Source organism: Pleurodeles waltl, chromosome 6 (genome assembly GCF_031143425.1).
Source record: "Pleurodeles waltl isolate 20211129_DDA chromosome 6, aPleWal1.hap1.20221129, whole genome shotgun sequence".
In the NCBI taxonomy this organism is placed as follows: domain Eukaryota; kingdom Metazoa; phylum Chordata; class Amphibia; order Caudata; family Salamandridae; genus Pleurodeles; species Pleurodeles waltl.
Window position 1 is genome coordinate 1,011,438,111 of NC_090445.1, and position 17,668 is coordinate 1,011,455,778.

The following is a 17,668-nucleotide window of genomic DNA, read 5'->3' on the forward strand; positions in this document are numbered from 1 at the left end:
ATCCGGCTGAGGTGCCCCCCATTCCTTCCCCCTGAGGTGCCTGTTGTATTTCTATCTGATGCCCCTGCAGTGTTCTCTCTGTTTTGATCAGGTATCTAGTGTGGGCCTCGCCCATGCATTTTGGGCCCAGTGGTCCACGGACAATGAATGGTGCATTACCTGCACTACTAATATATATATATGTATATATTTAGTTACTGTATTTTGATATGTTACAATGGTTCCACTTATTTCCTTTGGTCTTTGCATTCTTCCGGGGGGGTTGGGGGTTGTTACTGTAATGTTTGGATATGCATTGGTGTGTGTGTTGTAGTGGGTGAGGGTCGGGGTGGGGGTGGGGGTGTTGCATGTGTGTGTCCCTGTATTTTGCCTCCCCCTCCCCTATGTCGTAGGTGCTGTACTCACCGTTGTCTTCGCCACCGGCGTTGATGATACTCGTATAGGAGCAGGAAGACTAGTGCAGGAAGAATATGGAGTTCCGGCACCATGGTGTCGTCGTTCCTCGTGGAGTGTGTAGAGGTGACCGTTTTCCCTTTGAAATGGCTGTTTCCGCTGTGTTTTTATCCGCGGTGAATCCGCACCAGAAAAGGTGGCGGATTGGTAGGTTGTGATACTGTGGGCGGTACATTGTCTTCCGCCTGTCTGTTGGCGGTGACCGCCGCTGTTTGTCTTTACCGCCGTGGCGGTCGGAGTGTTAAAGTGGCTGTCTTTGTTGGCGGTTTCCGCCACGGTCATAATTCTGTCCGCCAGGGTTGTAATGACCCCCACTTTGTCCAAATCTTATTATTCAGACAGTTCTTCACATGAGTCTTTTCCTGCCATCTCTTCTCCTCTTGGTGAGAACCTCACTGTCAGCTGTCTAATATATAACAAATGCCTATTCCTAACTACCAGAAGATGTCTGAAAAGTTACAACATCTGCAGTGGAAGAGAAAAACAACTTGTGCAAAACAACAGTTCAATGTGAAGACAGACCTTTCAATGCTAATGTATAAATCTTTGTTAATATGGCATCAGTGGTTAGACTAACTTAAGACACTTCATTATATTACTTCATTTGTATGTTGCAATGCCTATGTATAATTACGTACAACAAATTTGCATTTATTGTTCATGAGTTATTTGGAATACACTTTTGCACTTTCTATTTAAATGCATTTTTGTTTTTAAAAGAGGAAATTCATTCAATCAACATCCATTGCCTAATAGCTAGAATAGCCATCACAGTTTTATCATAAATGAAACCCTAAGATGCACCCCCTTCTTAGTAGAGTCCTCAATTTTACTTTTTACATTTTTACTTTTTAAATTTTCCACTTCCTTCAGCTTCTTGTATGCTTTATTCTTTCTTTTTCCATTTCTATTTCCTCTCTCTTTTGCCTTTCTCTTTCTTTATTATTTTTTGTTTTTAGGTAAAAACAAAACCCTTGATACAAAACATGCAACCATTTTAAGCAAATGGCAACACTCAGTATAGGTTTCAATATAACCCTTAAAAATCCACTCCCTATAGTTCCAAACCAATTATTTATAGCAGAATTTCCTTTGCCTAAGGTTACTAACACAGTAATTGTTTCTAAAGTTTCTAATTCAGGCTTTAGATCCGAAATGTGTTTTGCTAAATATTCTATCATTTTACTCTTGTTGGTAGGTATGAGCAGCAATGTTGAGCCTTCAACATCTTACTGATGCCGTCTTTCACTGCCAGCAATACATCTAAAGCTAAACAATCTTGTAAAACCATTCATCTAATAGCTATTAATTCTGTGTTAACTACTAATACTGCACCAGATCTACTAGTAGCTAGTTCAACTACCACCGCAAGAATAGTTCTAGAGAATTATTTTTAATTCTTTTTGTTTGTTTGTGTTAGAAGTTAGTTGTCATGTTCATTCATCACAGTTTTTTACAGTTCAATTTAAACACAGTTCATTATTTGTAGAATCAGATTGTGCTGAATTGAATCAACTAGACATTAATGATTACGTCTTTTTCTATAGTATTGTCTCACGAGTTTAACTGAAATGCTGCCTTGGTGTGGCATATCACAGTGGTTTACGTAGTTCTGATCTCAGTTCACTGGGATCTTGATCTGGTGCATTATGTGCATGCTCTGTGTAGCAGGTCCTTGCAGGTACTGAATACCTACAATGAGGTACTGTCTCTCTCGTCAATCTCATTGGTGCCTGTTGATCATCTGTGTTACTTATACCACTAGATTCTGTTTCTGTGATGATGGTTTGCTATATACTTTCAAATGACTCACTCGTTTTCAATTGTCTCCTACTGCTTGGCCATTCTGATGGTTCTAGTGGCAATCCAACAGCTCTCTGACTTTCAATTCTCAGATCCTTATATTCTTAGGATACTTCCACACCACTTTTTGAGATTTCAGATCTTGGACAGGTGTTAAATTCTGCTGAATGTCATCCACTCTGGTTATTATGGGTATATGAACACATTGTGTCTCGGACTTGACTCAAAGGTCACCACTTCATTAAGTGGACACCTTATTCTCTGAGTGTGAGATGCACGTACCCAATTGGGTATAAGAGCACATTTCACAGCAGTATTGGTGATGCAAATTACATGGTAGGGTCTCTTCCACCTTGGCTCCAAGTAGGACTTTCAAATAAGTTTTTGATAAGGACCTAGTTGCCAGGGTTAAGGCCCGGCAGGAGTTTACGTACCTTTGGTGAAATTACATCATCCTTTTTTATACTGGAGTAACTGACTAACAGTGGTTGTGCTGGACAAAAAGGATTAAGCAGTGCTTTTCTAAGCACCAATTACTGTGATTTAATACACTCTGACACAATATCCTGAATAAAGTCTCATGGACGGTTTGAGCCTTTGGAGACCGAATGTCAACCTTATACTCTCCATGACGCAATTCATCGCATGAGCTTTTGGAGTCCATTAGGAGTGATTTCTGATTGTTTACAAGACTGCATATAGGACTCAAACCTTTTGTGGTTGGAGAGTCAGGAGGGATGGTGCCCTCCTTCTGTCCCTTGGAAGGAAAGGGATTGGGGACGAGAGGGGTGACCAGTGAGTTTGAATAAAAACACCAAAAATTCTCTTTCTTGCTTTGCTATATTGGTAAATATACTAATAGTGAATATATAACATTCTTCATTTTTTTCAGAAATGAATTACACACTGTTTGAAGATTGATTGATTTATGGAATTTGATTCATGGTTAATTACGACGTTAATAGTATTTAATATTGCTGAATTATTTGTATGCAAATGTTTCCTCCATAAACATTGTGTGCTTTACAGTTTAGATTACCCAGTTCTGTGGGGAATATTGTGTTACCCTGTTTATTCTTAACAAGGGTTAAGGTTGTGATACTGCTTCTGGCTCAGGGTGGGAGTGACAGCTCTAACCTGGCGAGAAGCAGAATGTGCCCCATCAGCTAACTCCTTGCAATAGTCCAGAATCATATCTTCTGTGAAGTTTACAAGCACATTTGCAGGCACAGTAGGCAGTTGTTTAGCACGTTCCATGAGTATTTTGTGTGGCTATAATCCTTTAGTTCTATCAGCAGTGCTTTGGAGACTCTTCAAAACAGGTGGACGCACAAACCTTGGCCAAATGTAACTTTAGTATGCCTTTAAGTTGTTCAACTTCACCTGAAGCTTCTAGACAGTAGCTACAATGTAGACTCTGTTCCACTTGAAGTGCCAAACATTACAAACAGGCTTTTCGATAAAATGCAGCTGAATACTGTTAAAAGGCCCTCCTGATTTTCCCATATAAATCAGTGTTACAGGTGTTCTCCCTACATTCATTCGCTGATATGTCACACATCTAAGGCATAATTCTTCAGCTAAAACCCTGAATCGGGGATTATACAGCGCTGCATGAATAATCTCACCAGTACATTCCTTCCGATTCGTGCAGGGCCATGAAAATGTCTTGGCATGGGAAATAACAGACTATCTCATAGCACAGATCTTCTATCAGCTGAAACCAATACTTGTTTGCATTTTTAACACCTCCTGCTCTGATGCATCCTTGCTTTTCTTCCTCTTAAAATTCTTCTTGTAATCTCTTGATTTCTGCCCACGTATCAGCTATTGACAACGGCATTGAGAGGGCAGTGTCACAAGCGTGTCACAATGTGCATGTCACAAGCGTATAAAACTGAGCAACTTCATCAGCATATGTGTTTCTGACAGTGACATAATGATTTCCACGTCTTTGGGCTGCACTTTTAATTACTGTAATTTATTGTCTCAATTGTAATTCTTCCAAGAATCTCATCACATATTTCCTATTCTGGATTGGTGATCTGGATGAAGTCATGAGTCCCTTTGTGACAACCACTGTCCAAAATCATGGACCACACCAAAGACACACCGACTACATGTATAGATGGTCACTCACAAATGTGTTGAAAGACACCAGGCCAATGTAACAGCGCTCAGTTATGCCACTTGTTCAGAAGGAACACCTCGAAGACAGGAGGCTTTCATCACTTCCTGAATACTAGAAACAGTGTAAGCCTTGCTCAAAGTCCCATTATCTCTTAAACATGACTGGTCTATAAAGATAAATAGTCAAGCTCACCAAGGGATTCATCGTTAATGTCAGATCTTGGCTTGGTGCCTAGATATGTAACATCGAGACAGTCATGCTCAATCTCTTCTTCATCAATTTCACTTTCAAGCAATGGTAACAATGTAGCTAGATCTTGAGTTTGATGTTATTTTAACACATCATTCTCAGCAGCAAGAATCAATTGTTCATATTTTGTAAGTCTGCTGTTTGTCAAATATTTGGTCTTAGTACGAGTGAGCACAAATTCTACAGAACGAGGGACTATCACTGTAATAGGATGTCCCATAACTCTTCTCTCATTTCTGTAAATGCTGACACCAACCTCTGCAACCACTTTAAGGCAGCAAGGCAGTTCTGCAGCAACAGGGTCAAGAGTAGTTGAAAAAAAAGCCACATGTCTTCAAAAGTCTCCATGCAATTGAGTAAGCACTGAGAGAGTGAAGCCCTCTCGCTCTCATTGCAAACCAATGTGAACATTTTACAGTAATCAGCCATTCCCTGTGCCGGGAACAACATTGAATTTCAGCACAAGAAATGCATTAAGCAGTCATTTTCCCTTGGTGGACAGAGCACATCCTTGCACATCAACTTAAGTAAAGGGTTGGCTACTAGGGAATAGTTGGGTATCCACTGTCTATAGTTGTCCACCGTTCATCGGAACATTCTGACTTCACTGTGTGTTTTGGATGGATACATCTTTAAAATTGGTATGATTCTCTGTTGTGACACATTTCTTATTCCCTGTTCAATGAGATGTCCTAAACATAGGACCTTTTTCTGGCAGTACTGAAATTTGCTCTGGTACACTTTGTGTCCATTTCACAGCCAAGTGATTCAATAGAACAATCGTATCCTGTTTACACACTTCTTGTGTACTTGACGCCACAAGTATGTCATCAATTTACTGTACAAGAACCGAGTTGCACATCATTTTTGAAAGTCTTACATTTCTTTTTCAAAAGCTGATTAAAGATTGAAGAGTTTTCTCTATAGCCTTGTGGAATTCAGCTCCATCCCAAAACGTATCTCTATATACGAATGAGAACAGGAACTGACTGTCCTCGTATAATGAAATAGAGAAAAAGGCCTTGCAGAGAGCCACAACAGAAAGTCATTCAGCATCACAGGAAATTTGAAATAATATTGTAGCTGGATTTGGTACCACAGTACAACATGGAACAACTGTAATGTTAATTGTTTGAAGATACTGTACAATTCTTTACTTTTCATAAGGCTTCTGTAAACCAATAAGTGGTGAATTACAAGGATGTCTAACTAGTTCTTTCAAATTCCTTTGTTTTAACATTGTTTCAATCATGGGAGTGGTTCTAGCCACTGTTGGGTGTGAGAATGTATGGCGGTGTTGTCAGAAACACAGCATTCTGTTTTATTGTTACTTAACTATTCTACACATTTGATTAATCCAACACCTTTTCCTGAACAATCCTATATTTCTGATTTTACAGTATCATGTAAATCAGGAGGTAAATCCACTATCCTTCTTCCAGGGTCCAATCCAACAGCTTTTCCTTGTCTGGTTATTTTAAATTCAACATATTCATCATATGCTTGAAATTCAACACCATCCAGTGTGCAGTAAATTGTGCAATTTAACTTTCACAAAAGATACCCCATAAATCACTCAGTACCACAGTATCAAAGAAAGTGTTACAATATGACTACAGAACCTTCAAAAGTTTCAAAAACCTATCATCTTATGTACACCACCGATTAGGATTCTCTCTCAATTTTGAAAAGTTGTTCATGAATGTTACAAGGTCACCTCTGCTCCACAGTAAACTCTACCTGGAATCTCCCTCATAGGGAAAGTTTGAGCCTCATCTTTGCCTGGGGTTACTGGGGGTGGCTTACCATTACCTTCTGTAGTATCTGATTGTTTCTTTTTCTTTCCTTGTTTCTTTTCCCATTTGCATTCTAACCAAAATCTCTCCATTTCCAAATTCACTTCACCAATTCCGCAACGTGCAGTCTCATTACTGAGGATCACATGGTCACAATAGCTTCATCATCTAACTGTGTTCTAAAACTTTTCTGTTAAAGGAATACTCTTAGGGCCAGATGTAGGAAGGGTTTTGCAACTCGCAAACGGTGAAAAACGCTGTTTGCGAGGCGCAAAAGCCTCTCTGCGATGCAGAAATGTATTTTGCGAGTCGGATCCGACTCGCAAAATGCATTTCCGACTCGCAAATAGGAAGGGGTGTTCCCTTCCTATTTGCGACTTGCAACACTATGCAAGTTCATTTGCGACCGCGAAAGCGGTTGCAAATAAACTCCCAATTACCATCCACTTGAAGTGGATGGTAACCCATTCGCAAACGGGAAGGGGTCCCCATGGGACCACTTCCCCTTTGTGAATGATCACAAAAACAATTTTTCAGAGCAGGTAGTGGTCCTATGGACCACTGCCTGCTCTGAAAAATATCGAAACAAAAGGTTTCGGTTTTTTGTCTAAGTGCAGCTCGTTTTCCTTTAAGGAAAACGGGCTGCAGAAAGAAAAAAAAAACAGCTTTATTAAAAAGCAGTCACGGACATGGTGGTCTGCTGTCTCCAGCAGGCCACCATCCCCGTGAGTGCCCATACTCGCAATGGGGTCGCAAACTGCGACCCACCTCATTAATATTAATGAGGTGGGTCTTTGCGACCCCATTGCGAGTTGCAGAAGGTGTGTGGTACTGAAAATTCTGGACCCGTGTTATAAACATCGTCGTATCACAACGATTTTGGTATCAGCAGACCGAGAATGATTAGAATAGTATGCACAAGCATTGTATTCATATTCGGGTAACAAAAATACCCGAATATCAGAGTTTCCGTCCTGAACCCTCGTGTTCCATTTAAACGACAGCCATTTTGTGATTGCCCTCACATAGGCCAATGTCTAATGCCGAAAACGAGTCTGAAGAACACGTACATCTTTGCTGACTCCTCTGTGACCTGGGCAAGCTGACTCCACTGCCTGAAGCCAAACCTGTTCGGCCAGTTTCTTTCCCAGTGGCCGAATGAGATTAGTATCAAGGCACAACACATCATAAAACCTTTCATCACACACAAACCATGCCTAATCTTACACGCACCTGTCCCTGTTTCTTTCTTTATGACTTGCTTTACAAGGAGGAGGTGCCTGTTTATATTGGGGGTCTGTCGATATCTGATGAAAGTACTGAGCCTTGCCGGGTAATTGATTGAGGGCTGGACAAACTGAAATATGGGCTTGTCATCATAACCCTGCTATTTCTTTGTAGTGAAAATATGTGAATGGTCAACTGTAAAATAAGGAATGTTTGCCCAAAGCATAATATTTTGTATAAAAGAGAAGGTTAGCTTTGCAAGAGGAGCAGTCTCCTGAGAATATACACTGTGTTGTACTTCTAGGATACCTGTTACTGGCTGCAGCCAATAAACAAGATCTTTGCCTTCACCAAGAAGACTCTGTGTTTCTGTAGTCTGAAACAGGAAGGACTCGAAGTCTTAGGGTGTGTTCCCTGGCACCACTGGGTTCTGAAAAAACCCAGTACTTCAGTTGGCACCCAACGTGGGGCGATTTCAGCGGTACCAGTCCAAGCCAGAGGTTCGTGAGGAGCTTCGTGTGAAAATTCTGGAGGGAGGCCGCCACTTCATCGACCCCTGTATGTCGACGTGGTCCGAAAGTCTTTGCTGCGAGGTTCCCCGCTTCCCGACGGCTACGAAGGACTGCTGCCCTGACTATCGCCCTGTTTTGGACCCTTGATGATTTGGTAGAGCGAAACGATAAACGAGTCTTCTGGTGACGTCATCGATACCTCAGTTAAGTATAAGTGGAGCGTCTCCCAGTCCTTAGTTTGGTTCTTAGTTTGGTATCCCCTTGGGATCTTTGATTTGGAACTTGCAAGTACCAAAGCCGAGGGATTCGTGTATTCACGAGACTATCGTATTCGATAATCCTTTGAAGTTTGAAGCTAGACTAGAGAGCGAAGATGCCTGGTCTTAGCAGACATGGAAATTTGTTTTGTCTTGGTTATAATAGGGATTCCCGATTGGAGGACTCGTGTCCGGTTCCTCCGATTGGAACTCCAACCTATGAACTATATGTGAAACATGGCATAGGCCCCCTCACATATAATGAAGTATGGATCCGATACACCAGGAAAGATGGTGTTTTAAAATGGCCCCAATAGGGTAGTTTTGACACAGAGATTCTGAATAATCTGGAGGTTAAACTTTTCAAGAAGAAAGCCCGGCTGGCGATGTTTGACTCTTTCCGCCTATGGCGTAAGGAAGCCAAACAGAAGGAAATTAAATTAGCAAAGAGAAATAAGAGGGAAGAGGGTATCTCGATAATGCAAGCTGCCATGCAGTTTAAAGATGATGAAGAAGAACAGATGAATGAGCAGTTGCACAGGCAACGTAAATTGGTGACCGATAAATGTTATCCAGTTTTTCCGCTTCTTCAGCAAGATGCAGCAAAAGAACTTGAGAAAGATCCTTTAATGTCACACTTGTTGAGTTCGCCACCCCCTTATGCGCAGAATGCTACAGCACCCCCGCAACCTTTAGCTGTGCAACCTCCGGTTATTGTGCCTCAGGTTCTTCCACAGCCGCCAGCTCCTCTTCAGTTGGCTCCTACTACTATGGCGCAGCCCCTTCAAGGGCCGCCGACTTCGCTACCTGCTCCATCTGTACCTCCTGCGACTTTATGTACTACATCGACTGCCTCTTCTGGTGTTCTTCCTGATACTGCCTCTGCGTCTGCTTCTGCGTCTGCCTTGCCTCCCTCTGTTTTTCCTCCTGTTCTTTCATCAACTTCTCCTTCTGTCCGACAGAGAATGACAGATACTGTTGCCAGCCTTATATTTCCTCTCTTTGGGTCGTCTGGTGTGACCCCAGATTCGGAGCGTAAACAGTCGCGTAGTCAACTGCCTAATTCTCAAGAGAGAGAAATGTTTGACCGTATGGCGCGTAAATGGGTTGTTTACCCTTTAAGATACGATGTAGAGTCTGTTATGGATGTCTTCCGTCAATGGGGAGCACCGAAACAAAGATACGTTTTTGAGAAAATGTGTGCATTCCTTTGTGAGGAATTGGAGGATAATGATTTGGAAACAAATCCGCCTGATTTGTGCCGTGTACGGTTTGAGTTTGAAAAAAGCACGATTGTGGGTCCCGATGTTGAGAAAGCAGTTGCGACGTTGTTGTCCTTTAGGAATAAGGATCCTTCTCAGTCATTGTTCCAACATGACTCCTCTGTTAAAAAAAAGGTGCAACAGTACCCAATGAGAGAAGTCCCTCCGGTATGGAAGGACGCCGTTGCGGCTGATGTTGCTAATCAAATTGATGCTGTCCCAGCTCATTTTCAGCGTGTTTGGGTACATGTTCCGTGAAAGCGAGCTGAAGTTTTAGCCCTTAAGCAGACTTTGCCTGATCCCCGTAAAAACCCTGCAGGGTATTATAAGGAATTATCACAGACTGCAGACTCAAGCATTATGAATTTAGCCGACATAGACATGTTATTTGGGAATGTTGTTCCACAGCCTTTGTGGGGATTGATTCGCCATACAGATCATGCGCAAGAGTTAGGTGACTCATGGGCTAATATTAGTGCTGCAAATGATAGACAAGTTGGTGGTGCCAAGCCTGAGCCTTTGGTAGCAGAACTGCCTGCTAGTATCATTACTTACATGAAGACTTTAATGCCTGCGATGCGTGTGAATTGGGATAAATTGTCTGCGTGTAAGCAGAAGAAAGATGAAACAGTGTCTGATTTCTTCACCAGGTTTGAGGAAACGTTTATCGACCACAGTGGTCAAGATATGAGTACAGAAGGTGGTCAACGGTTGTTCGTCGACAAGTTTGTGCACAATTTGCTTGCCGAGCTGTGTAAGAAATTGAAGGATTCAGAGAGTTCTTGGGCTGTTTCCTCTTCAGCACAAATATTGGCTACTGCACAGTACTACGAAAATAGGGATAAAGATGAGAAGGATAGAGCAGACAAGAAAACTAAAGAATTGAAGACGAAGGTTCTTTTACAACAGGCGTATCCGCCACGTGGTGGTCAGAGTAACTATCAGCAACCTCAACAGTTCCAGAGAAACTCGCAAAGGTTCGAGTTTTCTCAACCACGTGTTCCTGTAGGTCCCAATCAGTGTTCATATTGTAAAGAAGAGGGTCATTTCAAGTATAGTTGTCCTATTTTGTTACAGCGTACGAATGGTGCTTCTGGCGCAAGAGGTCGAGGTGTTCAACAAGCTCCTAGAGGTAGAGGACGTGGAAGTTTTCCCCAGAACACGCGTTCCTTTCCATCTCAAAACTCAATGAATAGTTTTGACCAGCAACATAACGCGTCTGGTAGGACGGCTCAGTACTATGCTGACGACTACTATGCAGAAGATGAGAACTTGGAAGGTAATAATTGCTAGGACAGCCATAGACGAAGAGAGGGAGTTTTTTTAGTTCCAGTGGATCAGAATGGACCTTATGTTAAGGTGATTACATCAGGTGTGTCGGAGGCTTTTCTGTTGGATACTGGTGCTACAAAGAGTTCTATTATGCACTCAAAACTCCCTGGCGCACCTTTGTCTGGCAAGATGAATGTTTCAGTAGGTTTTTCTGGCGCCCCGGTTAGGAACCCGATTTCTAGTCCTATGTCCCTTTCTGTTGGACCTTGTGAATTGGAAGCACCCCTTATTCTGACGACAGGTTGTGGTGAAAACTTGTTAGGATTGGATTTGCTGAAAAGATTGTATGCAACATTATATTGTTCTCCTTCGGGAGTACAACTTACACTGGGTAGGAAATTGGTCTCTCCAATGTATTTGTCGAAGGATAAACTTCCGACCGAATTGTCGTTTCTTTCTGATACCATTTGGGCTACTGGTCCTAATGATGTGGGTCTTTTGGAAATACCACCTTATGTTGTGACATTGAAAGCCAATGTTAAATTACCACGCATTCAACAATACAAGATCTCTAGTGAAGGTGAAAAGGCGTTGCTAGCGATCATTTATGATTTAATTGAAAAAGATGTAATTGAAGAGACAAGAGGCAACGTTTGTAATAGTCCTGTTCTGCCTGTTTTGAAACGTACTGACCCCTCTAAGCCACCTGTTTACAGGCTCGTGATTGATCTTAGAGAGGTAAATAAAATAGTTGTGCCACAGTTTCCAGTTGTTCCTAATATCACTGCCCTATTTGACTATGATTCCAGCTTCCGCCACCTGGTTCTCGGTGATTGACTTAAAGAATGCTTTCTTCAGCATCCCGATTGCAGAGGAGAGCAGGGATATTTTTGGCTTTAGTTTAGGAGGCCGAAGTTTCCACTTCAAACGCGCTCCACAAGGCTACTGTGAAAGTCCATCAATATATAGTCAGGCTTTAAAAACACAGCTTGATGCAATTGTTTTACCTGACGGCGCTACCCTTATTCAGTACGTCGATGATTTGCTAGTCGCTACAGATACTGAAGAGATTTGTAAAGAAGCCACCTTGTCGTTGTTGCGTCATTTGTCTGATTTACATCACAAAGTGTCCCTTTCAAAACTGCAATATTGTCGCCAAGAAGTGACCTACTTAGATCATCTCTTATCGAAGGAGGGAAGGAAACTGACCTCAGAAAGAATTCAGGCAATTGCAAGATTGAGTGTGCCAAGGACACAAAGAGAAGTACGTGCTTTCTTGGGCATTACATCATACTGCAGACAATGGATACCAAATTTTTCTTTGCTGGCCAAACCTTTGGTAGCATTGACCTATAAAGATACGCCGAACCACGTTCCGTGGTCTGAAGATTGTCAGAAAAGTTTTTCCGAATTGCGTAATGCATTGTGTTCGGCTCCTGTGTTGGGTACCCCCGACTACAGTAAGCCCTTTACACTGTATGTCCATGAGAAAGAGGGTTGTGCATTGTCAGTGCTGACACAGTCTTTTGGAGACAAGCAGCGCCCATGCGCATATTTTTCGTCAACTTTGGATCCGGTAGCTAAAGCATTGCCGAGTTGCTTGAGAGCCACAGCGTCAGCAGCTGTTTCTATTCGACAGTCTGCTGGGTTAGTGATGAATAATATGTTGATTGTGATGGTTCCACATGCAGTGGACACGTTGTTAAATAGGACCAAGACACAGCATTTAACTAGTGCTCGATTGTTAGGTTACGAGTTGACACTGTTAGCGAGTCATGTGCACATAAAGAGGTGCAATACGTTGAATCCAGCCACGTTATTGCCGATTTCAGTAGAAACAGATGATGTTGAACAACATGATTGTTTTCTTAGGACAGAAGAAGAAACGAAAGGGAGAGTAGATCTTAAAGATACTCCTCTTGTAAAGTGTGATGGTACCTTATGGGTGGATGGTTCATGCTTCAAGCTTCCGAATGGTGATACGACTGCAGCATATGCTGTCACAACTTTGCATACGATTGTTGAAGCTGCACGTATACCACATAATTCAGCTCAAGCACCAGAGCTGATTGCACTTACGAGAGCGTGTGTGTTATCGAAAGGAATGAAAGTGACCATATATACCGACAGCCAGTATGCGTTTGGTGTGGCCCATAGTTTTGGACGATTGTGGAAAGAACTTGGGTTCCTGACTTCGCATGGAGCTAAAATTCAGCACGGTCAGTTGGTGAATGAGCTTCTTGAGTCACTGACCTTGCCATTACAGGTTGCGATTGTGAAATGCAGTGCACACAAGAAGGTTACTGATGATGTCGGTCGTGGCAATGCATTTGCTGACGAGATCGCAAAAGAAACAGCAAAAGATGTGGTGAATCGAATGTATGTTGCAGGCCCCGCAAGATGGGTTGGTGACGTTGGAATATGTGAAGATACGATAGAGGGTGTGAAGTCTCTTCAAGCTGAAGCTTCAGAGAAAGAGTTGAGTGTTTGGAAAGAAAGTACGGGTAAATTGGATGAAAATGGTTGTTGGGTTGACTTGTCAGAACATCAGCGATGGTTGTTACCCAATGCGTATGTGCTTGCAGTGGTGACAATGGCTCATGGAATGGCCCATATCAGTGTGTAAGGGATTTGTAAGTTGTTGGCTCCAGTATGGCAAAATGCTGGAATTCCTAAATGTGCAGAGAATGTGGCCAAGAATTGCATGGTGTGTCTGAAATACAATCCTGGTAGGGGAACCCCAACTCCAGCTGGTCATTTTGCGCCTCCAACGTATCCGTTCGAGGTTTTGCAGCTAGATTTCATCCACATGGAAAGGTGCAACAATCTGAAATACGTACTCGTTGTTGTTTGTGCTTTTTCAAGATGGGTAGAAGCATATCCCTTAAAAGACAACACTGCCTTATCCACAGCTAAAGCCCTTGCCAAAGAATTCTTCCCTAAGTTTGGAATGCCGAGAATGGTCTGGAGTGATAATGGGAGTGAATTTGTGGGTCGAGTGATGAAAAAAGTATGTGAGGGGCTAGGTATCCAGCAAAAATTCCACACTGCAAATCACCCCAATCAGCTGGACTAGTAGAGTGCTATAATGGCACGCTAAAACTGAAGTTGGCAAAGATACAAGCGAGCTCTGGTCTTAAATGGCCTGACGCTCTGCCTTTAGCACTCCTATCAACAAGAATGACTGTGCATTCGCGAGTGGGACTTAGGCGGTCATTCCAACCCTGGCGGTCCGAGACCGCCAGGGTTGGGGACCGCGGGAGCACCGCCAACAGGCTGGCGGTGCTCCCATGGGCATTCTGACCGCGGCGGTACAGCCGCGGTCAGTGACGGAAAACCGGCGGTGTACCGCCGGTTTTCCGCTGCCCTGGGGAATCCAGCTGCGCCGCCATGGGGATTCCGACCGCCATCCTGTTCCTGGCGGTTTCGGCCGCCAGGAACAGGATGGCGGTATGGGGTGTCGTGGGGCCCCCTAACAGGGCCCCACAAAGATTTTCAGTGTCTGCCATGCAGACACTGAAAATCGCGACGGGTGCAACTGCACCCGTCGCACCCCTTCCACTCCGCCGGCTCCATTCGGAGCCGGCATCCTCATGGAAGGGTGTTTCCCGCTGGGTTGGCGGGCGGCCTTGTGGCGGTCGCCCGCCAGCCCAGCGGGAAACCCAGAATAACCGCGGCGGTCTTCTGACCGCGCAGTGGTATTTTGGCGGCTCCCGCCGGCCCTGCGGTTACCGCGGCCGGCGGGAGTCAGAATTACCCCCTTAGTCCCTATGAAATTGTGTTCGGCCGCCCGGCCAACATATGGGGAGTGCCAAGACCAACAAAATTCAATGGGATCGAACACCCTGTACTGCTTGATTATTTGTATGAATTGACGGCTAAATTGCGTGTTCTACACCAACCGGTTCACGATACTCTGCCTCAGGTCTCTGAAGCTCCAGGACATCTTATTGATCCTGGATCATGGGTGCTGGTCAAGAACTTCCAGTGGACAAAGAATGACCAGCCCCGTTGGACCGCCCCCCACCTCGTCCTTCTCTCAACAAGATCAGCTGTTCGAGTGGAAGGGAAAAAGAACTGGATCCACGGCGTACACTGCAAGAGGGTCCCTTTTCCTCTACCGTACGACCGGTGGGTCCAGGAGGGGATCGCTGACTCTGAGACTGAGACTGTGCCTCGTTTTTTGCCATTCAGCGATGCACGTGTAAAAGAAACAATTTCCGAACTAGAAAGTGACAATAATTTGCAAGAAGCTGTGCTACCGTCAATTCGATTGAACACTACAGAGCCTGAACTCTTGTTCCAGAACCAGACAGTACCTGGAAAAAGCCGTTATAATTTGAGACCAAGAACTAAGGGCAAATAATTTTTTTCTCGTTCCTTTGCTATTTTTTTTTAAAGTGCGGCTCTCTCATCTGAGAAACTTTCTTATTTTTGTTTTTTTCTTTTCGAACCGCCATCCGGGTTCAGCTGTAGGGTCGTGGTTGCCCAAATCTTTGGAGTGCAGCTGAAGACGTTAGGTCGACAGTTCTGGTCGGTCTAAGGGAGTTGCCCTGGACTGACAGAAGCATTCCCTAGCATAGAACACCCTACCACCACGAGCAGCAATTAGAGAGGATGGAGTTTTTCAAGAATGAGAGACCTGCCAGACAGATGGACTTTAAAGCCATAATGTGCATAATAATGACAAAGAAACGATTTTTGATATTATGTATTTTCATGTTGCTTAGTGTAATGACGTTTTTAATAGGATATGTTTTATTCTCTTTTCAAGTGACATTTGCACCCATTACACAGCCCATACCTCCTTCTACTGTTTCCTCGCATTCTTTTCACCCCCTGCCTGAACACGAGTCTGCCAGAAGATTAGAATTTGTTAACAATTCATTCATTCAGCTTCTACACCAACACCAATTAGTAGTGAACACAACTAACTGTTGGGTGTGTGGTCTTATGCCTCATACTACTGATAAAGGTATCCCTTATCTGGTCCTGCCTTTCAACCATAATGGTTCTGTATGGGCATATAGAACGGTGTTCATATACGTGTATGAAGCCAACCCCCTACGTTCTGTGAAAGATAATCTTAAGAATAGTGCTCTAGCTAAGGGTATAGTAGATATGATTAGGGAAGATATTTCCTATGAGACTATCCCGAGAGATGAGACACTAGCATATATTGGATGGAACATAACAGGATATGGAGTTACTCTGAGTGGGAACCAGCGAGCAAAGAGATCCTCCCCGATTTGGATTGTACCCCATCAGGGTCACCTATGTCTGCAAGGTAATGGCAAGAATCCCAGAGCTCAGTTAGGGAAAAGTATCTGCACTGAAACATATGTTTTTGCGTCTCAGACTTCTCCTTCGTTCTTTGCAGCTAAGGGTACATATTTCATCTGCCATAATAGAGCCTATACATGGTTGCCCCCTGACTTCTCAGGCACATGTTTTGTTTCGTTCCTGTTACCTCCCACCTACACGGGCGCGGCAGATTACCATAAGACAAGGATAGTTAGAGGTGTCATAAGTAAAGAAGACACTACAGGACAAGAATTTGGAGATTTCGTAAAGGGTTTTCTGCCGTTTTGGGGTCCTATGGTTAACAGCAGGAACATAAGGCAATTGACAAGGGTGGTTGAATCCACTGTAGTTGAAACCGCCGGTGCCCTTGGTAATTTGACTGCTGAGCTCCAGTCGGATCGCCTTATGACTCTTCAGAACAGGGTCGCATTAGACGTCATACTTGCAGACCGAGGTGGGGTATGTAAAGTGATCCAATCAAGTTGCTGTGTTTTCATCCCAGATAACGCTCCAACAGTCTACCAGGCCATTTCCAAACTGCATAAGATCTCTGAGTCTATTCACGTGGATAAAGGAGATTGGTCATTGATGGGGTGGTTCTGGGAGCTGATATCGCCCTGGGGATGGAAGACTCTGGTAGTCATTGGGATGATCTTAGCCATTCTTTTCCTGTCCTGTCTGTGTGTACAGTGTGCTCCTGCAATATGTGGCCTCTGTGCTACATCGTGTGTAAGGAAACCTGTATCAAGGGACGAGCTAGGTAATAGGATGATGCTACAGCAACATCTCAACGACTTTATGAATATAGACCTGGACTCAGATTAGCGTGAGTATAGGTTATTGCCTATGTAAGGGCAAAAGGAGGGTCTGTGGTACTGAAAATTCTTGACCCTTGTTATAAACATCGTCGTATCACAACGATTTTGGTATCAGCAGACCAAGAATGATTAGAATAGTATGCACAAGCATTGTATTCATATTCGGGTAACGAAATCACCCGAATATCAGAGTTTCCGTCCTGAACCCTCGTGTTCCATTTAAACGACAGCCATTTTGTGATTGCCCTCACATAGGCCAATGTCTAATGCCGAAAACGAGTCTGAAGGACACGTACATCTTTGCTGACTCCTCTGTGACATGGGCAAGCTGACTCCACTGCCTGAAGCCAAACCTGTTCAGCCAGTTTCTTTCCCAGTGGCCGAATGAGATTAGTATCAAGGCACAACACATCATAAAACCTTTCATCACACACAAACCATGCCTAATCTTACACGCACCTGTCCCTGTTTCTTTCTTTATGACTTGCTTTACAAGGAGGAGGTGCCTGTTTATATTGGGGGTCCGTTGATATCTGATGAAAGTACTGAGCCTTGCCGGGCAATTGATTGAGGGCTGGACAAAC